Here is a 25,283-nt window from a genome sequence, read left to right on the forward strand (position 1 = left end):
GAGCGGTCATGAAATGTTTTTCCACAACTTATCTTCCCCAGAAATCATAACACTAAAATAAATATTCACACCTTATAAAAGTTAAATGAACAACAACTGAGAAAATGGTTGATTTAACTTATTGCACTGAATTGTTTTAAAGTTGTATTTCAAACTCAATTTAACTGAACTTTCTTACAAAACTGCTGTGTGATGACAGCCTTGTAACTCCAACGGTTCTTAAGAGAACACAATTCAGCAAAAGCCAAGACTGTTCTGTTTCTGTTGGTCAAATATAATTACATGTGTACCTAATGGGCTAAAGCAGAATGAAAGATTCATAACTCAGGGAATAATACATGACATAAAAATGTTGCCATCCTTTGGAAAAAAATGTGAACAAAATCTGCATTCCTCCTGTGTCCTCTACTTTAATTAAAACACTCAGTCGGATTTGTTAATTTATTTTTATTTAACATTTTCATGACACTGGACCGCTCCGTCAAAATAAGTTCTGGACATTCTGTCAAGACACTTGGGAATTGTTTTAAATTGTGGGGGAAAAAAGCAAAGCGGCTCAGAAAATGGATGGATGGATGGATGGATGGAAAAAAGCATAACTTAATACTTTAAGACTCTATCCGTTAATAAAAATTCTAGAGACAGCTCTCAGTAAACCACATACCGTTACATCAACACCTCTCTGACAATGTCAATATCGCATTATATGTACAGTATACAATGATCCTTGAAGCGACACATACACACGGAGGCATGACATGATTGGCCGGGCCATAAATTGCTTGTTAAGCTGCGGAATACCTGCTGGCCGCATGCTACATCTACACTCAATGGCCACTCAGTAAAAAAAATTAATAAAAAAAAAAAAAGAGAGAGAGAGACTGTCATCATAGCAGATGACTCACAGCCGGCTATAATGACTGTCAAGCACACACATGCACAAAACCTAATGGGGCGAAAGAAGCACTCAAAACCTCCCCAGTCAAGACAAGTGCCCACACGATAAAGGCGCAAGGTGAAGATGATGCAACACAAACAAAGAAGGATAACATTACAGTTTATACACACACACACACACACACACACATACACACACACACTTTGGCAATGCATAGTATGTACACTGAATTCTAAAAAGCTTACTAAAAACATTTTCTCCTCAACGTGGTCAAAAATTCATACATTTTTGCAAGTGAGTCTATCCTGTTGAAAATGTGTGTAGCCCACAAAATTCCCTAAGTAGACCCCGTGGACAAAAAAAAAAATTGCATGTTAGCTTACCCATGTCACAACAGTTCCAAACAAAAATGAATGAATCCGTGTATCATAGGTAAGTAGCTTCAATTGGATCAGGTGTGACTAATAAAGTGCATGTCAGTGCAAAAGATTAAAAGGAAGCAGCAGAAGTGTAGTAAAATGATCTTTGGAATGTTCTCTACACTCCTTCACACTTTTTTTTTGTGGGCAAGTATGCATCCTTATCACGTCTGTAGCCTCTTTGTCGTCAAGTGAGTGTGTGAAGGGTTGTTTGGAGTCAAAGGACGGCCACAGTCAGTTGAACACGCTCGAAATATACAGCAAAGTGCAAATTAGCTGGGAGCTTGAATGAGAAATTAAAAGAGAGTGCTCTCGCCACATCATTAACCCCTTGGTGAAACGTTTACCCCACCGTGCCCTCCCGATTTCATCGCATTCTGCCGAATGAGGGACCGAGGGGATCGGGATTGGGACCATGGCCCCCTTTGACGTTTTAATACCCAATGTTTTTCATCTCGGGCGCAGCGAAGCAGATCAAACAGCCTGTCCAAAAACTTAATTAGCGGTGCGCTGAATGTGAACGGACAGCCTAAGAGGAGGCGTGAGGCACAGAGGTGTGATCTGTGGTGGAAGAAACAAATGGGACGAGCAGGACCGCCATTAAGAGGTTTTAAGTATCAGTGCTGCTCTCGTGAACAAACAGGAAGCCTATTCTCATTCTTAATGTGTCATCATCTGCAAATAAGATCCTTGTCCCCTGATGATTGTAACATTACGTGCACTTTTCAAAAAACACATTTCCCACAAATGATACGAATACACAAACTGGAGTTTCTAACAGTCGCGGAAATGGCAAAACACGAATGGCAGACCTCCACCAAGAACAAGCAATTCTTATTTAGATTATCCTTACTGCCGCTGTAGTCACGCAAAACCTCTGCAGATAACAAAATACCGCTTCAGCAAGTATCAAAGCACTAACTCACTGTTTCTTGCAGCAACAAAAAGCATTGTTAGGAGTACACTCACATTCAAAGCAATAATACTTCATCGCTTATCAAAGTTAAACTGCTAGATATCAGTCTCACTATAGATAACTAGATGCATAAAATCTATTTATTGACAGATGTTTAATTTGATAATTTACGAATTAGCTAGCTATATAACTCATGAACTGTCTAGTCAACTTATTAGATAGTTGGCTAAAGACTGTGAGATTTGTCTTTTGTTTGTTTGTACCCAATATCATTAAAATATAAACAATGTACCTAATATTATAGTATTATATTGCAAAACAAGTTATTAAAAAGGTAAGTATCTTACCATTACTATATAACGTGCCGAAAGCAAACGTGGTCGGTCAGTATGGTTCCACTTGTGTCACGTAATGTGGCTATACGGAAGCCTTCAATGAGCTCCATGTGTCTTTGGGATGCCGTAAAAGCTCTAAGAAGCCATAACGCAACACGACAGTACAATTTATTAATTAACGGAAATAAGCGTGAATAACCCGATAACTTGTGGTCGGCTATTGACTTCCATAGGTTTTCCGCCAACCAAGACACCACGTGACCATTTGGTGACGACAAGGTGAACGGTCCCGTAGCGGGTACTCAGCTAGCTAACTTACAAACTAGCCAACTAGCTAGCTCATTAACAAATAAACTAACTAGACAGTTAGTTGGCTTGCTATTGAGTTAGCTAGCTAGCAAATTAGTTTACTCAACAACTAACTAACCAACTGGCTAGATAACTAAAGTAGATCGAAATCTAACTATTCAGCTAGCTAACAAACTAGCAAGCTTATCAGATCGGTTGACTAGTTTAGTTTTCTAACTAATTAACTGGGCAGCTAACTAACAAGACATCTAACTAACTAGCTAGCAAAACTAAGTAGCCATCGATCAAAAGAGATTGCTAACTAACAAATTGTTTCATTTCTGTTTTACGATGGTTTTACAACTTTATTTTTTTAACACGTTTGCGACATTTAAGAGTGTGATGACAGTTGAACCCGGAGGAGATTATTTATTTTTCGATTATTTCCTATGGGAAAAACATGGGGGGAACAATAACAGAAGCTAATAGTTTATCAATACCTTTTGTGGATCCAGGTACTTAAGCTTTGATGGAACTAGCACTAGAGACAGAGAGCCAATGTTTCCCCAGCTGTGATGAGCTGTGGCGAGACACAAACAAGCGGTGGCCTGAGGCAAAAAGATGCTCGCCTAAATTGCTGAGCATCTTTTCAGCAGGCAGCGCCGACAGTCCTCTTTACACACGCCAATGCAAACGCACGCAGGAACAAAACCTTGAACTTGCTCCATCTTTCTACAAGTTTTTGTCTATTCATCCAGAAAACCTGTGCGGTCATATGACACTGATGCTGAACGGGTTGGAGGATCTGGGCTCTCACAATTTCTTTTCTGTCATCCCCAGACATGCTTGATCAAGTTGTTCCGCAATAAACTCATGCAAACATGCTTTTTTGCACTTGAACAGAAAAGGGTCTTACTAGGCTCAAGCGGTTTCCCTAAAGACGGTTAAGAGGTTTTTCACAATACTTCTTGTCCATTAAGTGTACCAAAAGTGATGCTCAATGGGTGGGTCTTTTCGAGACGCATCATACTGAGAAGTTTTTCTTAAAACACATTCACTGCCATTGACGGATTTAGAAGTCAAATATCCATGTTAACTGGGAAGGCTTAATGAGTTATTAAGGGAAAGTTGAGATTGAGACTGAGATTTATTGATTGATTGATTGATTTCGTAAGGGCGTTACAGACTGATTTTTTGGGGGGTTGCGTTCTGGATGTACACACTTTTCCCAGGATGCACACATTGGTGACATTTCATGTTTAGGGCCCCAGAAAGGAACAATTATAATTGACTTACAAACTATCATACTGGAATTAGTGGTGCGACAGTGAGTTAATAACGGCAACGCCAAGCCAGGAGTCTTCACTTTTTCATTCGGGGGCGAAACTTGGTTCAAGCAGCTGAGGTTTTCTCGCCCATTACTGCTGCCACACTGGCGTGAATGAACAGCTGAGACTGTGACACGAATGCACGCACACACAAATAGACGTGCGGGCGCGCGCACACACTCAGCAGTGAGCCAGTCGAGTTGGACAAAATCCTCCTTGAGGTTCCCGTTTGGCTAATAAACAGCAAAGATGAAACAAAGTCAGAAACCAATACTGCTGCTGAGCTTCAACTCAAAGAATATTTATGTTTGTTCCTCTTTTTAACACACTCATTTTGTTTTCAAATCGTGCAAATTGGCCTTTTCTGTCCTCGGGAAGCAAGCGTCCCCACAGCGAGAGCAAATGGTTGACTGCGACCATCAGAGCTGCTTTCTAGTGATGGTCACTGTGTAAGCAGATCACATGACAGACTGACAGACAGACACCTTAAGGCCACTGCAGGTCTTTCACTTGGACACACTATATAATGTGACGTTGTGGTCTATACAATTCATTACAGCAGTACAACAGACAGGATGATCCTGAACCCCAAATGCAATTGACAAACCTTCAAAAGTCACATAACTGACCTTTTTATATGGAAAAATATCAATATGGGGCCCTTTACCACTGAGAAAGACAACATTCCAGGAAAACTACAGTACAGTAGCACATTTCCATTACAAAATGTGAGAAATCTGAGCTTGTACAATTTCTGTGATTCTTTTTTCTTGTCGTTTTGTCCCAAAAAAAGAACAAAAAATATTAGAAACACAAATCAAATACTGAACATTAACAGTCGGCTGCCCCAACTAGAAATTGGATGCCTAGTCCTATATGTCCTATATTGAGGTATTTGATGAAAATATGTCACAGACATGTTATTCAGACACCTAAGAATTGCTGTAAATTTTGAAAAACTATGTTTCCTTTGAATAATTATCAATGACTGCTATAAACATAACATGGCTAACAATCTGAGCCCTTTTAAATGAGAAAATAGCATATAATACACTGTTTTCATTGCAGTGTTGACTGTGTTATGTGAGGACTGCACTCTCAACATAGTATCTTTCTGTTGGATTCTAGTGAAACGCTACTTCTAGTTGATGTAAACATGTTTGAGTGAAGGCAATACTAAATAAATAACAATAAAATTTCAAAAATCAATATCTAGTAGTAGTTTAAATGTCACTGTAGTAAGACATGCCCTTTCTCCACCCGACTTAGCATGAAAAATGTTTCCGTTTTGCCGTCACGCTGAAGTCTGACCTTTCTCAAACGAGATGCCGTCGAGTGCGCTGTAACATGACGCTAGGGGTGATACAAAACCAGCATGTCACATTGTTGTGTTGCATTCTTGTCCCTGCCTAGTGTATGATATCATAGTATTAGTCGCATTCCACTCTAAAAGCTTATAGCTTAAAGAAGATGGGGAGGACAAAAAAAAAAAAAAAGAGAGTGAATTTAGGGATGGACATCCTAAATATGTCAAACGTTCAGTCAGTAAAACCACAAAAACATGCACCATGCACATGGGCGTGTCATGTTTAGAAAACCATCCACTCTCTTCTATTTATTTGCTGTTCAAAGTGAAACGAACACAAAAAAGCTTCTGCTCGCGTGAGTCTTTGGATAAAGTCTTAATTCTGCTGCGAGCTGCGAGTGGCAGCAGCCAATGAATGATTCATGACGCCCATTGTGGGCACACAGTCGTGAAATGGATTTTTAACACAGCTGATGCTGGTTCAATATTCTTCCTGTATGACAAAAACGTGCCTTGAGGGGCGGGGGGGGCACACCCCGATGATCTAAAATGCAATGTTCAGGTTTGCGGGAAATGATAACTGCATCTAACAGCAACAAGCTCCCCTCATCGTTCATTAGAAATGTGAGGTATGGCCTGCAGCTGTACACAGCGCTTCCATTTGGATTTTAAAGAAGACGCATGCACCTTTCCATCCATTTTCTACAGTGCTTGTCCTCATTTTAGGGTCTCGAGTGAGCTGGAGCCCATCCCAGCTGACTGGGCGAGAGGCAAGTGTACAACATGCACCGGCCGGGGCTCCGCCGTATACTGGAGATAGACAGACGGACGACAGACATGCAGATATATTGATAAATAGATTCTGTTGACAGACAGATACTATGGCTAGTTGAGCTGCTGATTTTCAGCGATAGGCAGCTAACAAAAGATTTACTCGGTGGTCTAATTTCACAGTTGATGGGTGGACAGGCCTTCCGGAGACCCAACTATTTGTATAAAAGCAATTAAAAAGTCAATTTTCATTAATATGTCTCCTTTAGGGCAGCACGATTTTGTGGTTAGTGCATCGGTTCTCCCCGCGCTTGTGTGGGTTTTCTCCAGGTACTCAGGCTTCCCCACATGTTCCAAAAACATGCATGTTAGCGTCATTGAAGACTAAATCAGGTGAGCCAAAATGTAGTTATGGTTTCCCCTCAGAGAGCTGTTATGACTGTGAAACCATACAAATGTACAAACTGTATAATCTGCTCATCATATTATTACATATACACATCAAAATGATGTATCGCTAGTTTTGGAATCTGAAGTCAAAGAAAATAGCTTTTAGTTTAGTCAATTTATTATTAAATGGGGTTTGGTAACAGAAAATGCGTGCAATAGCTCAAGGATATTGAAAATGAAGACAATTTACAGTTTGGTCCAGATTTTAGCAAGAAACATGAAGTCGAAGCACACCGACGCACATACTCTAAATGTGTCCATACGTGTGAAAGTGAATTGCTGTTTGTCTTTAAATGGGCCACTTGAGTTTCCATGTTTCCCAGGGTCCAACATGGACGCCAACGGCAAAGCCAGGACTCGTACAAAAGATACAATCGATGCGCGGAATACTGCCAAATTGCAGCACATGCATATTCCAATAAAGATATACACCGCTGTGTATTTACGGATGGCGTTTCTCTCTTCTGGGGAAGTCACGGCACATCGTCGGACTACAAAACCTCTTCTGAGATTGGCACACATCTGCAAACCTCTTAATCTCCCGTGTCCACAGATCACCGGCGGGCTGTAAACTCAGCCGAGTGTCACAGATCGCAATCGTGCTTCCCCGGCTTCTATTTTAGGGCGGATCATGTTTTACGCTTGCAAATGTTACATCATGCCCTCCCCTGCAGCAACCTTTGCCTATCCTGCCTTTTGTCACCATGAAAAGATGGACTCAATTATTCAACACGCCAGCATCTGAGGTAAAAAGAGGTAATTGGGAAAGCTGGGAGCCTGCCAAGTACAGATGGGCATAAGAATCTATTCAACCATTAATTGATGTTTAAGAATTCGGTTGATTATGTGAAATTGCTCTTTGAAGCAATTGAAGATAAATGGAGCGCACTTGCCGAATAACAGAAGCTCTGTTGATCCAGTCTCAACTAGTTTGCCGGCTAATAAAGGACAACATGACCGTCAGCTATGGGAAGTTGTCAATATGCCGTTATAGAATGAATACATACTTGCAGGGGATTATTGTACTGAAAAATATCCAATAGCAGTCATCTGTCCTTTAGTGTGATTTTACGAAAGACTACGAAATGTTTTGGTAACTGGGCAATATGAAGCCACATGCCTTCAGACCTCATGCGAGCAACCTCAACGTGTCACTGTGATAGATAAGGCAGGAGCAGAGATCAATGGACCTTGCTGTTTGGATGAGCCGAGCATTAGCGTGGGCCGCGTCATGTCACTGGCGCTCGCTGACGAATGGTCGTAGGAAACACAAATGCGCATGGTCTCCACAAGGGATTTAGTTTTTTTCCTGAAGGGGATTGAAAGCTAATCAACGCCAAATGAGCGTGCGTGTCGCGCTCCATCAATCAGAGAGAAAATGGAAGACAAGTGCAAAGAGCGTTGGCGTTTGAGCCAAATAAAGAAACAATGGCCCACCGGCACGTTGGGAAATGTGCAAAGATATTCTAGCCCTCTGACGTATGAGCAAGTAAGACATACAGACCTCCAAAGAATGCAGAAGTAACACTAGATGTAAATCAAAGAGCATTTGGGCTCCACACGGCTCACACAACAATGTGACATAATTGCAGCTGCTCCTCTTATTTTATTATATAACAAACTTCAAGCGAGTACCGTCTTTCACAAAGATTATACTAGGATTGGAATTGTCGTCGCTAAAATGAGGAGGCTATGATAAAGTTACATAACAGAACGGCGAATGTTTACGTGCCGTCATTTCGCTGTGAAAATGGCGGCGCTAGAATAATGGCTTCTAGTTGAGGTACGACACTGCTTGAGAGAGCATTTCCTGTCTGAGGTCAAGGGACTCGAAACAAACAGCTGTGTCTGAAACATCCGTCCACACAGTTTGTTCTGATTGAATAACTCGATTAGAATACACTCGCTCCCAGCAGGCTTCATCGTTCAAAGGTGTTTGCGCATGCCGGGCAACGGGAAGAATGTTCATTTACTTTAGAGGGGACTCTCTCTTTTTTTTTTTTTTTTTTTTAGTTTATAGACCAGAAGTGTTTTGCAAACACTTACTGTAATTTTGACTTTACTGCTGCGTTACCTTAGATTTGTGACACACTACGATGTCTTAGAGCTTGTATACAAATTTGGGATACGTCGTGGCCGTGGGAACGGCATTTCAGACCCCCTGTACAGAGTTTGAAACCACTTGGAGCACCAGCAGTGGTATTATCGGAGCTATACATTTTAGAGTAGTGGCTGTCTTTGAATCTGAATGACCTTTATCATACTCAAGACCTTTGGTCAAGCTCTGACCTTGTGGAGTTTTATGGAGAGTCATCAAACTTTGCCATCATGCTCCGCCCACACCCAATAAGGAGAACTCAAATGCGTCGTAATTTAACGTAGTCCTGTCTCAGGGAATTGAATCGATCGCAAATTGACTGTTCTGAATGTCTTAGAAGACCTTTTGCTTGTCTTCAATCAGTCCATGCAACAAGGCTAGTGGTGTCCCAACTATGTTGAAACCTGCTCGGATGAGGGGGAAAAGGTCTTCTAAAACAACCACAACGGCGATCGATTCAATGCCGTGAGAATGAAACGACCTGAATGAATAAGAATATTCAAGTTTTTCTAGAAAGGACCCCTGGAAAAACAATGCAAAAATTATATCTTTAAACCAAAATTTGACGTGTTGAACTCACGAGCTGTTGTTAGTAGTTAGCGCACACGCAAAGTGATTTGTTTATCGTGTGTTTAATGCTGTATTGGAGCCTGCTCACAAGTTTGAGAAATGCATTTACAAAAAGATGTTCCAGTCACACGTAGACATTTCTGACAGCTACAATAAACTACTATTTAATAATTTGACTGTCAGGAGTCCTGACAACAATTGTAAGCATCCTGGAAGACTTTTGAAATTTGTTATGCAGAATACCTTCACACGGTGATGATATAGCGACACGTCTTCACACATTTCCATCAGATTTATGATTCTGTTGTTAAGACAACAACACCTTCGTTGACAACCAAGTAAATGGGAAACACACTTGATAACCTGATATGCTCTCCCACATTAAAGGACAGAAGTACTTGAACAGCTTCTGGAGTAACCCTGTCAGAGTCCTAACTGCAATCCAACTGGGATGCTGCGGCATGACCTCAAAGGTGTGACGATTCACACTAGACATCGCACAAACATTGCTGAACAGAAACAACTTTGTGAAGAAGAATAGTCCAAAATTCTTCCTGACCTTTTCGCACGATTTGCAACTCAGGGAAATGTTTGGTTGAGGTTGTCTCTGACAAAGGGAAGCTCAACAAGTTATTGAATCCAAATATTCAACTACTTTTTCTGTATACGTCAACAAGTAAAAACATGTATACATATAATTGTTTGTGCGGTATTACTGTAGCATCAGAAAACTGTATATTGCTATGACTTAAATGACAATCACATCGCATTTTATGCAGAAATCCAGGTAATTCCAAGGGTTTCACATACTTTTTCTTACAACTGTATCTGAGGACTAATGCAATATTAGCTGCAATGCTTCAAAGCACAACGTTTGGTTTCGGCTACATTTATTGTTATTGCTTTAGAAAGAAAGGTGTATGCATGGTTGCGCTTAATGTCCTAGTGCAGAATGCGTACACGCCCGATTCCCACCAACACCCAATGAGTTCAGCTTAATAAAGAATCGGATAAGTAGCTGGGTGGGAATTAAAAAGGAAGTCAAACATTAGCTTGTGGACAGTGTAAATAAGATCTACCACATCCTGATTATGATCTATGGATAGCAAGCTCTCAAATTTGCCACTATTGAAAAGGGACAGCGGGAAAACAAAGATAACACCTCCCTTCCATTGGTTCTCCAGAGAAGTGGACCTGTTTTGTAGACTCGTGAGCGGAAAGCATGTCACAAGGTTACTCCTCTCTTTCCTGGTAGTTCTCAGCGGAATTAAACACAGCACTATGATGCGATGGGATTAAGGGGGAAAAATGAAGACAAAGTCTAAACTAATCCGATCCAATCTCCTTTTCAACTGTTTGACAAGTCATGAATTGTTCAACTAACAAACAGCAAAGTGGCTCCCGGAAAGACAATGCAAATCCTCCCAGAGATGCTCCAACGGATCCAGATCTCCAGTCTGTGAAGTAGACGTAGTTACCATTATTCCACCATGCTGCCCTGTTCATTATCCATATGGACACAATTTATAAGAACAGCCAAGGAGGAGGACACTGTCATGGAATCTCATCTTTGCCATTTGCGGGTGATATGGTCCTGGAGGTCATGCTTCTCAGTCAGATTAAGAAGAATCGCACCCTTTGGGATGGGAATGAAGTCTTGCCTCAGTGAAAGGAGTTAATATATAGAGGAGTGATGTAAGGCTAGCTTGTATATCAAGAGACCGACAAAAAGGGCATTTGCAGTGAAGCGGTTGCCATACCGGACTGACCCGAAAAGCAAAGCCCTCAATTTACTGGTCGATCAACTCTGATCATGAGCTTTAGTTAGTGCCAGAAAGGGCATGCATACCAGTCTGAAATGCATCCACAGGGTGTCTGGGATCACCCTTGGAGATAGCATGAGGATCTCTGTCAGAGGCACTGCTTCTCCAGATCAAGACAGACACAGACAACTATTTGGGATGCCCCCCGGAATGCATCTCTGGTGAGTTTTCTGTCCAACCAGGAGGAGACCTCAGGGCATACCTAGGACATGATGGCAGGACTACGATATGTCCGTGGCCAACTCAGTGGAACTAGAGGTGGATAGAGACAGTAAAGTTCCATCCATCCATGGTTAGCTTCGTGGACCTGATGGATCACTCTAGCTTTTTACTGATTGAACTTCAATTCGAACAAGAGCTAAGTCCCTTCACTGTGGTCTGTTAAGGGCCGGCCAGCAGGACTAACAAACTGTAGCTCCTTCATGTGCCGCAACCCATGTTTTTTTTTTTTTGGGGGGGGGGGGGGGGGGGGGGGAGACCCAGGCTTCATAATTCGAGCTGCTGCCATTGTATTTTGTTGTTTATATCACTTGGCAGACTGAAATATTGATGAACAAAACTCCAGTGTGTTGCCTGTACACGTACGCAATAAATATGTCCAGCTTGGGTTGTGGTTACATTTCAGAGAGAAGACAGTAGGGAGGGAGCCAATAAACACTCTCTCTTTTTTCTGCCAACACAACTCTTCCAAAAAAACTTCAGAATGGAGGCACGCCAAGACTTCATGCTAGCGTTTGTGTCTTGTCTGCACCACCAAAACCAGCCTGTCTGCTCTTGTGGACCACTTCACTCATGGAGAATAAGGTAAGCTTGACCATTCTCGGTCGAATGAGATCAGATTTATATCATCTGTTTTGACACACAATCTCAGAAGTGATCCATGAAGAAGCATTATAGGTTGACACTGCTACCATCCTCAATAGGAGAATGTCTGGAAAACAGCAGCAAGAGAAATGTGTCTACTCTTCATCATGGCAGGCAGAATGGATGTCATCAAACCCGCTATTTGTTTTTAGGTTCCTTACTTAAAGTTGGCTCCTCGCTAAAATAATGGAAGCCAGGTTGGTTAATTGTTATAATAATAAATACATATTATAAATGAAAAAATATTATAATTAAAAATATCCATCCATCCATCCATTTTCTGAGCCGCTTATCCTCACCAGGGTCGCGGGTGTGCTGGAGCCCATCCCAGCCGTCATCAGGTAGGAGGCGGGGTACACCCTGAACTGGTTGCCAGCCAATCGCAGGGCACATACAAACAGACAACCATTCGCACTCACATGCACACCTACGGGCAATCTAGAGTCTCCAATTTATGCATGTTTTTTGGGATGTGGGAGGAAACCGGAGTGCCCGGAGAAAACCCACGCAGGCACGGGGAGAACATGCAAACTCCACACAGTTGGGGCCGGGGATTGAACCCGGGTCCTCAGAACTGTGAGGCTGACGCTCTAACCAGTCGGCCACCGTGCCGCAATTAAAAATATCCCAAAAAGAAAAGAAAATTCAAATTTAAAAAAATTCATAAAACACACAAAAATAGGTAAGCCAATGACAATGAGATGTTATGCTCCTCAGTACAAGCCACAAAATGTTTTTTGTAAAAGGCCAGAAAGCTAAGACGCCCGTAAAATAATGGGATCCTGACTTTCTTAATTTCTTATTTTTGCAGCATTTGTTTTCCAGCAGCTCATATATTAGCAATGAACACCAACAGTGAGCTTCCCCACTTGACAGTGAATGATTCTCCTATGTGGGGTGGAGAAGTTCTCTGAAAGTATTCAGCGGCCGCCATGACACACACTTTCATGAAAATGTTAGCAGAGGTTTCATTTTCATGGCCTGCAGGCGATGTTGCTCTCGCTCATTTTCCTCTACAGAGTTCTAGCCTCAGGGTATTCACTCTTGTCCTCATTGTGACTGCTACAAGATCTTCAACTTTTTTATACGTCAATCAATATCATTGAAAGAGACAAACTGATGCATGATGGCTCCACTGAAATCTAGTGCTGCTACATTGCTGTACCGTGAACCCAAGTTATATCGCAGGTTGTTTTTTTTTGTTTTTGTTTTTTTTTGGTTAAGGTAGCAGTTGTTTGAAGTTTTAGAATTACCGTAACATCTATGGTAATTTCTGTTAGCCAAACTATGGTGTTTTGCATGGTAAGTTAGCGTTAAGCTGGCGGATATTCGTGTTTGAATATTTATTCATTCATTCATACCTATGGGCAATTTAGAGTCTTCAATTAACCTACCCTCCATTGTTTGGGGGGGATGTAGGAGGAAACCGGAGTACCCGGAGAAAACCCACGCAGGCACGGGGAGAACGTGCAAACTCCACACAGGCGGGGCCAGGATTTGAACCCCGGTCCTCAGAACTGTGAGGTAGATGTGCTAACCAGTCGTCCACCCAATATATGTTTAATTCTCTTTTGTTTTATGCTTTGGTTTTACAGTAAATGTCAACCGGGAGTGACAAATAAAAAGCTTGAAGCAAGCACATTTTGCCTCTTATTAGGAGAACTAGGCTAGCAAGAGTCTTCTTCTTTTTGTTTCTTCAAAGTGATGTTATAGAATAGCCTCCCATTTCTTGACAGTAAGAGAGTCAGAAAAGGTGCTAAGGAATGCTCCAAAAAGTGTTTTAATAAGTTTTAATGTGTTTAAAACATCTGGGAGGGGTAAAATTATGAATTAATTTTTTTATGGTCTCAATATCGCAGATTTTCATCTGTAGGTCTGGAATGTATCCTCGGCGAAACATCAGGGTTCACTGTACACAAACATAACTCTTGATCATTTGAGGAAAATCTGATGAAAAATAATGCGTACTGTTAATCTCAGCGATAGCTCGCAAACCAATAATCGGGCCGCATTTGAGCATGCAGGCCTCTTCCCGATCACATTTTGCAAAGGCAGATGATTGGATGTCTCTAAAAGATTGGTATTCTCATTCTCTCCTGTGCCAATCATCATAATGCAATCTCAGTGGATGCATTAAGTCCAATTTATTGGGAAGCATAAAGAAAAGAACAATTATCCACAAGGTTTGAGCTCCTCGTTTCCAACATCCTTCAGCTATGACAGGCTATCGTAGTTGAGGATCTTTATTACTTTAAATGTTTTACGCGCTCTCTCTTCATTGTCAACACGATTAGTTTAAATGTTTTACGTGAGGCATGTTCACATACACTACACACACACACACACGACTGCACATTTTTTAAAACCCAGTTTAGGAACAAATATGGTTCCTGCATCAATATAGTGACAATAACACCGGGAGGTCTGCATGAGACCGTTTGAGAACCGTGAGAAAAAGGTTGTCGTGTTTATTCATGCGATGACTCAGCACACACAGAGTTTGACGTGCCCCCACCCTGACAGACGCCATTACCGAGGGTAACCTGCCGTCCGTCTATGGCGGTCGCCTTAATAGAAGCCGCTGTGTGCGTGTGAGACGGTATGCTTCATGACTGGAGGCAGGTTGCTTCTCTGTAAAAGCCTTCACACAAACACACACACGCACACAAGCTTGTGTTGTGCTCATGAGAAAATATTCTTATTGTGGAAATAACAGGAGATTGTCGACTGCTGCATTCAGGGCCACTGTGGTGCACATGGAAAGGCAGCGTTTCAGGAGAGCATTTGACAACAAATATATATACATATGATAAAAGTGTTTCAGCACTGACAAATGGAATCGTTTGAATATAAAAGTGGTGACTAGGGCCCAATGTCAGTACTGGAATACAGCAAAGAGCCCGATTAGCTGTCCATTGGTCTTTTATCAAGTGGCTGTTATGTAAATTGAGATTTATCAACTCTCTTTGTGATTTAATTAGGATCAAATGCTCATATTGCGCCCTGCCGCTGCTGCATTGTTTTATTGTGCCTGAGTTTCTACTGATGCAGTTATGATGTATTGAATGTGGTTCACAAACTGCATATATTAGCGGTATTGTACCAATGAGAAGTAAAATAAATAAATAAATAAAATAAAATAAAATGCGGTCAACAAGTCTGCTTCACAGTTCTGAGCTTCCAGGCACAGATCTCAGCTCTTCCCTGTTTGGAGTTTTCTTCGGGTACTCCGGCCTCGAAATTGTCCATAGATAATGGAATGAATGATGAATTTGTCTATTTGTGCCCTGCGATTGACCCACGACCAGTCCAGGGTGTACCCCGACAAAGTCAGCTGGGATTGGCTCCACCTCACCTGTGACCCAAACGAGGATAAGCGCTAACTAAACTAAACTAAAACTCTATACACACACACACACACACACACAATGCACTGGCTGAGTGCCAGATGTTGAACTTGTGTGACTTTACCCAACGACTAAGCAAGGAGCTCTCAGTACACAATGTTTCCCTTGAGCCAATTCTATTAGCCGGGAACATAAAGCCCACATACTGGCATCAGCACTAACTTTGAACAGATTTGTTTTGTAGTACTGTAACTTTTTTTTTTTTTGATTCCCCCGTGAGCGCCTTCCATCTGTCTTGTTCTTCACAGGACAAATCGTCAACTCACGTTTGCAGGCATCGTGCCACAGCATTCCTTACCGTGATCTCTTACGGAACCGTTCATCTGTCACTGACGGGAAAGCCAAACTTAAAGGGAGGACGACCGCGTTCTTAGTAACTACACGGCACGAGCTCTTGATTTTAATGTGTGCAAGGCACATATTTTACATAAAAATCTCATGGCACACCACACAACAAATATCTCACACCAAACAAAAATGTCACAACAACAGCTGAAATGGTAATAGTCTCGGCTCAATTTACTCACAAATGAACTTATTATTCGCTTTGATACATAGAATTTGAATTAACACAATAACAGATAATTGTGAACCAAGACCTTTGGTTCTGTCTGATGCACACGATGATTGGCCGATGTGTCAAACCACCGCAGTGGTGCGGCAACGACTGGCGAGGAGGATTTACTCCATGTCAGATTTTTTTGCCTTAAGTATCGGTCGCTGGTATCGACAGCCTTCACGAGTATCCGATACGTTGAAATAAGGGCAGTATCGGCCCGCTGGGTTTCAGTATTTGCCCATCCCTAGTTTTTATACAATAGGTTGTTTTTTGGGGGAAATGGCTTTTAAATTCAGTTTAATAGGGATTATTATTTTTTTGATCGACAAGTAAGTTGAGTTAAAAGCTTGGTCATGTAATTAATTAAACTCGTAAGTCATGATACATACATTTTCGCTTGCAAAAATTGATGAGTTTCTGGTCTTGTTAAGGCCACCAAAAAGGTGATTCATTCGTTAACAGTGATGCCGAAACGTCCTTCTTACTGGCCGGTGCTCCAATTGATCACGCGAGGATTGATCATGTGAGGGCCAATGATGTGCATTATAAACATGACTCAGGATTATAAAAGCAAGCAATAAAAATGTAGACAGTGAAAAGACGCATAAAAAGATAATAGTGCATGTGTAAATAAATGCATCATTTATTTTTAGCCATTTATGCTGTCTCCTTGTGGCCTACCTTTCCATTTAATTCTGTTTACAGAAACCTACAACTAAAAAATAAACAAAATAATAAAGTATTTTTGAATAAAAATACATTCTGTAAAATAGACATGGCCTGCTAATTTAATACATTATGCAGTAATCAGGTAGGGAAAAAAATGTGCGGTAGTTTCGTTCACAAGATGATCAATACGGTGAGAAGCCACCACATTACGCAATCATAAATAAGATGACAACATGAGTATGGGCACACAAACACAGAGTATTAAGGTATTGACAGTGGTCTGCTGAAAGGCCGCCAGGCCGTCTTCGCTTTAATTTCTCCCAGACTTAAACATTTGTTATTTCAAAAACGAGGCTGATTTCGTATTGATTTATTTACTAGGTGCAGACGGCACGCATAAGAGAGCAGTCACACATTAGACATGAATCAGATTTCCCAAAGCGAGGGAGACGGAGCGAGGGAAGGGAAAAGATCACAGGTGAGGGGAAAAAAAAAAAGAGAGGCCTTGGTCACACATGCTGCAGGCGTTTGTATGGAAATTGCGGAGTGAGTGGCAGCTCTGGAGGCTTTCTTTCAACTCCTCAACCTATCAGATATGCAATCTTCGATTTATTTGCATGAGGTTAAAATCACTCTCCCTTGTCCTTGCCCATGCCCTGTTCTTTGCAGACACGCCAACACTATAACACACACACACACACACACAAACACGCACGCATATTATCTGGCATGGTGCGTGCAGTGGTGAACGTGCACAATATCTCAAGACAAAAAACGGAGCGGCGCTGCTGACGGCCCTAAAGTGAGCGTTATTGCTGCCGTGCTTGTGATAGCTAGATAAAGGTCAGAGACGGTCAGCGCCAGTGTGGCACGCATGATTAGTTTGCAGTAAAAACATTTTTATGTTTCCTTGATCATACAACCATCTGACTGAAGAATGACATCAATAACCACATATTTGTATTAGATAATGTGATTACGAGAAAACACCACCTGTGCCGTGTCACAATTAATGGCCAGAGAAAAATTATTGCACAATTAGAAGGGGGTACATTATGGGAAAATCTATTATTTATAGTTGCTTGTATACACATAGTTGGGTCTCTGGAGTGGCTGCCCACCCATTAAGTGTGAAATTAAATACCCAAGTACATTTTTCATTGGCTGCCAAGTTCAGAAAATGTAGCCAGAATTTGACGTCACATGGGAGTGCTAATTACCTGAACAGTGACCAGTCAGCTCATTTACATAATACCACCCCCACACCAAGTTTCTCTGCTCCATTTTCAAGCCAAGGCTGGACTACACTGTCTGAAACCCTATCATATCACAGGCAAAAGGTAAGCAGAGCTGCAGGGAGTTTTGTTGAAAATATAGATTAGCATTAGCTAAACAGTATTAGCTTTTGATAAATTGCACATACTGGATTGCTCGACAAAGTTGTCGACAGAGCGAGGGAATTCATGTTTGGCGATGGTCCGGCTGCATGCACCACATACACAGAATCGGCACACTAATTGACATTATTTTGATTTAGTTTGCTTGACGTTTTTTTTTTTTCTTAACTGTAAAATGTTTCTGTACTTTATAATGTATGACTGTATTATATAACTATGTGAAACACCGAGTCGTCTGTGCTACACAAACATTTACTGTACTTGCTTATTTATGAGTGTAATTGAGCAGTCTAGTGATGAAGTGCTGCCTCCACAAGGGAAAATTCAACCCCCTGCCCTTTATCATGATAACTACCTTGTGGCATCTTGCTGCCTAGGAACTATGTTGAAGTGAGGGGAAGAGCTTCATTAAGTCAGGCCATATCCTTTTCTAATGGAAAAAAATGGGGTTTGGTGCCATCTTGTGTCAAGGAAGCGTGTTGAAGTGAGCTGAGTTTTATTTCGACGCAAGTAGTGCGTTGCCACCATCTTGTGGAATCTATAGGTAATTATGAACCTTTTTCAGGGGGCGTAAATTACATTTCGTGGCAGGTCAGAACAGCTTGGGTTGACTGTGATACTGTTATTTGGAAATATAAAAGTTTGTCCATTCCTGCTATAGGAAACAAGAGTGAGTGACATCGCTCTATCCGAGCTAAAAGTCTTCATTAGCATGGATCAGCAGAGGTTGGTCCGGCTCTTTCACTAAAGACATTAAAAGGGCGGCTACAGCGGTTTCATGGTATTGTTTTAATTATGGGAGCCAATGGCCTGTGCTTGCGCGTCGTCTAAAGATAGCCACCGCAGCTCGCTGCATTGTGGTCTGCGAGGCTGTGAAAGTGGATTACGCGGGCTTTAACATCAAGACGAGCTCTAATGAAACCCAATGGGGGATGTCAGGCCGTCTGTTTGACCAGCTGACTCCTGTAAAGTAGCAATCAGTGGCTCCTACGGCTCTAGACGAGGAAAGTGCTCGAGTGGTGCCGGGCAGTGCCCGGTGGCCTTGATGGAGAGCTTTGGGACGACGGGAGCGGGCTACAATTCTTGCTGTTGTTGTTGTTTGGGTCGCACAGCAGACAGGACAGAGAAGCTTTCAAGCCTTCGTTAGATGAAGCGAAGCCGTCTGTGTTGACTTGCAAACGAATATATTGGCTGGAATTAGCTTTTAGTTTAGCGGCAATTTCAACGCGTCAAAACATTAGGGAACTACACCTACATGTCATTATCACACCAATTAGATGTCTTCATTTCAATGAAATTAAATATGGCTCAGTCACCAACAGCCTTGGGGAATAATTCATTATGTGTAACTACATTATAATTTTTTTCAATGATGTGTCCATGCACATGTACACACAGTGGAGTGTATGAAGTGCTGGCTCCACAGGTGAAAATAATTGTGACGTCAACTTTTTGTTTCTACCCCCACACTATACAGTAGCCGTCATGGTAAGGAAATCCGGACTTCGCCCTTGACCAATCAGTATATGGGGCTGGGTGTCAAGTCGGTCACTTGCATGAGACAGGACCACCCTCTCAAAGGGACTAATTTCAGCAAGACAAAAAAATAGGGGGGCTAACGTACACTATAATTCTTGATGCTTGGGGTGTTTTCTGACAAAAGCATGTCACAGACGTATTAAAACACATTAAGAACTGCTTTAAACTGTGGGAAGAATGCACTATACTGTACAGTATGTCTCCTACAAACACAAACGCATTCCCGAAACCAATAAACCGCCTCGTGTGAGCAGTAAAATTATGAGTGACCGCTCAATAAACAGACAATGGGAGCAGATCCTCAGCCTGTTGCAACGAGAATTAAATACTTCAACCTCACATATATCATGAAAGTAATGGTGGACCAGTGGCACCAATGTACCAACTAAACCACGTCCATGTGGCAGCAATAGGGCCTAGTCAGTGCTCTATAGCAGGGATTCTCTAACAGGTGTGAAAATTGTATTTTGTTTCCTGCAAAAAAATGTTTTATCTTTGTTCATCTATCCATGCAAACGACATACAGGGACAGGCAAAATATTGAAATGCTCTCCCACTCGATGGCAGAAAGAACAATCCAACCCGTGTATCCACCTGTTGCCAATCATACAACAGAATAAGTCCACATTGGCAAAATTAGCGACTCAATTGGGACCATCATTATTTAGGGATATATACTTTTTGTTGTTGTTGTTGTTGGGTGGTGTGCTGAGAGATTTTTCTGCTGTAAAATGTGTCCTGGGAAAGACCCCGCTGAAGCCGCCACACAACAGCAACCTGCATTTGGAGGGGAAAGACATAATGAAGATCAATACGGAGGGTGGAGGTTAGTGCAACACAAGAACCATCTATCAACACCCAGTTTGTCTTCTTGTCCTCCATAGCAGAGTCTGCAGCGGGGAAAGTCCAAATAAACACATTCCTGCCCACCTCCAACAGACCAGTGACACGCACACACTTGTTCCCCTAATATATATAGATTATACCTACTGTAGCACTCTGGGGGGGGGGGGGGGGGTAAAAAATGAGAGCATAACAACACTGCACCCTCTTTGGCATTTTGACCATTTCTCATTTTTCTGCAAATAAATGCTCTAAATTTGCAAAGCGCTGCAGTGGTACATGGGCTCCCTCTAGTGGTATGTGAAGAATCACCTAATTAAATGTTCAAACTGCATCGTTACAGTGGTTTCAACATCCCTCCATTCATTTATCTGTACCGCTTACTTTATTTTTAAATTCAGTACACCACATTTAAGTACAGTTCAGTTGTATTTGACTGAAGTACAATTCAGTTTCATATTTAGCTAAACGTTTTATTTTAGGACATTTTAATTGGATCTTTTTTCCTGAATTCCAGCACAGAGTTAATGTTCACATTGTGCATAATGTACATTAAATATAACTTAGGAATAAAGCTGCATGCCTTCATTTTGATAAACACATAGGCCTACTATTCTACTGCATTTTAACGTCGGTCACGATGGTGATACTAGTATACTCTTTAGGTTTTAGAACCACTGCTCTAAATGACAACGCTTCCTTTAGAATTTTAAAGTTGTGTTATCAGTATTTTACAGAATAAAAACAAAAACGGTCCTTTTCCTCAGACACACCTAAAAATGGGAAAATCAGAGCAACTGATAATTTTACAGCGGCCTCTAAATCCCCCCCGCCCCCCTCAGAACTGTATATTCCATCCATCCATCCATTTTTCCAAATCAATCCAATTAACCTACCATGCATGTTTTTGGGATGTGGGAGGAAACCGGAGTGCCCGGAGAAAACCACCGTGCCGCCAGAACTGTATATTGCTATATTAAAAAACAGCGTGGTTGTTGATCTAAACATGACACCATCAGTTGCTGTCCAACTCCCAACTGATTAAGTGCAGCCACCGTGTTCAGGGGAAAATATTTGCACCATGGCGCACGCGCACACACACACACACGGATGCTTCTGCGCATCATCATCATCATCACCACCACCACCACCACCATCATCATCATCATCACGCAGCATGCTACAAGGTATAATAATTCTAGGGTCACTTGCAAGGGAGGGTTTTTTGTCTTGCAACAAGCGTGTGGCCATGTATGGGCATCACAAGAAAGACAAAGCAAATCTACCAGTATCCTTGTATGTATCAATAACAATTCAAACAAAAATAGCCTATTGGTTAAAAAAAAAACAGCATTCGGCATCATTCAGCATAATTTTTGCAACTTCATTGCGCTGAATGTAACTTTTTCATCCACTCACCTTTAAAGCATTGGCTCATGCGCACAAAACAGAACAGGAGCGACAATCCAAAACATATCAAGCCGGGTTAAATTCGGCAGGGAGCCGCGGTCCAAGTTCGGAGGGATCAGGAGAAGCAGGCTGGACACCTTCTGGCGAATCTCGCAGCCACGCGTGTGGAGACGCAAGGAGGGATGTCCAAAAGACGCACGCACACGCGCGCACGCACGCAGATGAGGCGCGCCGGGATTGGTCAGAGAGGCGGTGACGCGTCGGCAGGTGACTCCTCCCTCCGATAAATAGTCCCCTGCGTGGTGCTTCATTGACAACATATTAAATAAGAGTCCTTCCAAACATCCAATTGGGGCGAATGTGAAGTGATGTCATTTTATTGGCAGGGAAAAGACTAACCAATTAGGTACTGGACATAACATTAGGAACACACTTGATATGTCCAGGTCGACATCTGGCTTTTTCCTCAATAGTTAGTTTGTAGGGCAGCAGAGCACAGAGGATAAGAATATGCCCTGCAACCGCGGCGCCGCCGGTCGCGTCCCTGGGCAAAAGACCCTCCACCCACATCACGTACGAACGAAAGCCGTCGGATGTTTGGTGGCGGTCGGAGGGGCCGTAGCCGCAGAATGGCAGCCACGCTTCTGTCAGACTGCTCCAGGGCGGCTGTGGCAACACCAGTAGCGACCACTGGGTATGACTGTGGAGTGAATGAATAATGTGTACAATTATATAGCATCTTTGAGTGTCTAAAAAGCACCATATAAGTGTAATACATTATTATTATTATTAGTTGGTCAGTAAGTCTCTTTATTTCCATGTGCAATTAAAGATAAAACACACCTGTCAAGTTCAGGTTTTCATGGTGTCGGAGGACCCAATTGCAGGGAGGTAAGGCAGGAGTGTAGGAAACGCAAAAAGGGACTTAATTTAAAAAACCAAGGCAAACAAGGATCATGGAGGCAAATGTGAATTAACAAAAAAAAAAATTCAAACAAACAAACACTGGAAATAACAGATAATAGACAGCACAACTGATGACAGATAACATGTGACAATGAAGCAGCAAGGACGGAAAGAAACAAGGGAGCTAAATAAAAAGCTCACTGACGAGAAACACCTGGACAAGCACGAGTGGTTGAAAAGAGCTGATTGGTTGACACAAGGTAGAAGGCTGACGAGAACAGGTGCACACAAACCAGCATGTGGACAGAAAACGAGAAAAACTACGAGACAAACTAAGTCTAATACAAGTCAAAATACAAAAAAAAACACAGATCATGACACCTTCATAGATTAAAACTATATATATATATATATATATATATATATATATATAACACCAAAATGCAAATTAATCTTTTATACATAAATTACCCCTACCCCAAAAAAACATTTGCGCCCATGCCGAACATAATTAGTGAAGAATGTCTCTCTTTTGTTTTTTTACTTATTAATTTTGTCATTGTTACTGTTATATAGTATATTACACACTATCGCACTATATATTATTTTATACACACACTATTATTATTTAAACCAACAATTAAATATAGAAACAAAAATATTTGATATACACATACTGTACATACATATACACGGGCATGTTCCCTTGTAGGAGTTGGTCACAGCACGAGCCCTGAAATTTGCCCAAAATATTAAATTTCGCGCATGGGTCCTTTATGAGGCCTTTTTTGTGCATCCTGTTATGATAGACTTGTCCACCTCATTTCGAGTGGATTCATGAAACTGGAGTCAGGGGCCATTTTTTTCGTACCTACCGAGTGAGGTTATTATAATTTGTTTTGTTTTTTTTTTGGGGGGGGGGGGGGGGGGCTAAAATAATCACATTTTAAAAGAATGTTTTCTTGCAAAAAATGGTGTCTTTTGGAGCATGTTGAGGGTGATTGATTGGTTGCAATAATAATAATAAAAGATTCCAAGGGGCCCTTTAATATTACAAAGAATGTATAAATAAATTAAACAACAACAAACAAATTATTGAAAAAAAGAATTGAGGTTTATTGAAGTGTTTTGACACTTGGCCAGGATGTAATTCAGGTCCCAGAGCAAATGTTTTAAAAAAAAAAAAAAAAAAAATTATATCTATATATATATATATATATATATATATATATATATATTTTTTTTTTTTCCCCCAAACAAATACAGCACGAGTTAATGTCTGTAAGCCAATTATGGTCCCCTCTTGCGCTGGGACCTGAGCCTTAGAGTTTCCTGTTCAGCCTCACTGCACATTTCCTGTTACACACACACACACACACACACACACACACCAACACAATGTATTTCTGTGAAAACACCCAGACTTGTCACAGGCATGCATCAATGGGACATCACTCTCACACTCTAACGTGTGTGTGTGTTTCTTGGATAGGATTACATAAGATGTTGTCTGCTAGGTGAGAAAGAGGTAAAACAGATACTGATCTGGTTCGTTGACTCCTTCGACATCCCCTGCAGAATGCATTAAATGCACCTAGAAGCTGCCCCGCCATTGGCTAGCGACCAGTCTAGGGTGTACCCCTGGGATAGGCTCCAGATCAGCCGCCAACCCTAATGAGAACAAGCGTTGCAAAAACATGAGGGCACATAATTAAGAATGATCTTTGTTTACATACAGTACATAGGGCAAGACTGTACACTAATGGTTAGCACGTCTTCCTTGCAGTTCTGAGTTCTTTGGTTGAGTCTTTCTGTGTAGAATTCATTTTAGATTGCTGACATCTCCTGATCTAAACCCCGAACCTGGCAAGGAAAATCCCTAAACTCCATTTGAGGAAAAAAAGAAGGAACCACATATGGTGGAATCCCCCTTCCAGGAAAACCAGCCTGCTCACTTATCACCCTAATGAGGACAAGCATCATAAAAAAATTAATGGTTGGACTCGAAAACAACAAAATATGAAAATATGCATGTGAGAGCCAATGTGTTCCATGTTATTGTTGACCCAAGTAAACACAGCAAATAAAATCTCAAGTCAACAGGAGAGAGTTTGCAAGATTGATGCGTGTCAGGATGTGCAGTTGAACTAACCGGCGGGGGAGGAGGTGGACACAGTCTGATTGAGACCAACTCACCCGCTCTATACAAACACACTCCCCAAAGTCCGAGTTCACTTTCCTGCAATTTCACACCGTCTGACTCCCCCGAGAGCTGCATGAACACGCTGATAACTGAGGCGCCCGGTCCACACTCACCTTGACGGCATCTCTCCTCCTCGCCCTCCTGCGCCCGAGGCTCCCCGATCTCGAGAGTGTCAACAGAATATCAGATAACCAGAAAATAAAGTGGAAACTTGGGAAAATGTTTTGGTCTGCTTGACACCTGCGCAAAAAAACAAACAAACAAAAAAAAAAAAACGGTAATGG

At 41.7% G+C, this 25,283-nt stretch overlaps 1 protein-coding gene across 1 annotated transcript in view; it reads right to left on the reverse strand.

Annotated features, from left to right (window-relative positions):
• chrm3a (cholinergic receptor, muscarinic 3a) overlaps positions 1-22,034 on the reverse strand; it is a 69,318-nt gene extending 47,284 nt beyond the window's left edge. Inside the window, exon 1 of the mRNA XM_061690707.1 lies at positions 21,900-22,034. The gene's annotated coding sequence lies outside the window, so the exon portion shown is untranslated. The remainder of the gene's footprint in view (positions 1-21,899) is intronic.
• Between the last annotated feature and the right edge of the window lie 3,249 nt (positions 22,035-25,283).

This window comes from Phycodurus eques, chromosome 11 (assembly GCF_024500275.1).
Source record: "Phycodurus eques isolate BA_2022a chromosome 11, UOR_Pequ_1.1, whole genome shotgun sequence".
Classification (NCBI taxonomy): Eukaryota; Metazoa; Chordata; class Actinopteri; order Syngnathiformes; family Syngnathidae; genus Phycodurus; species Phycodurus eques.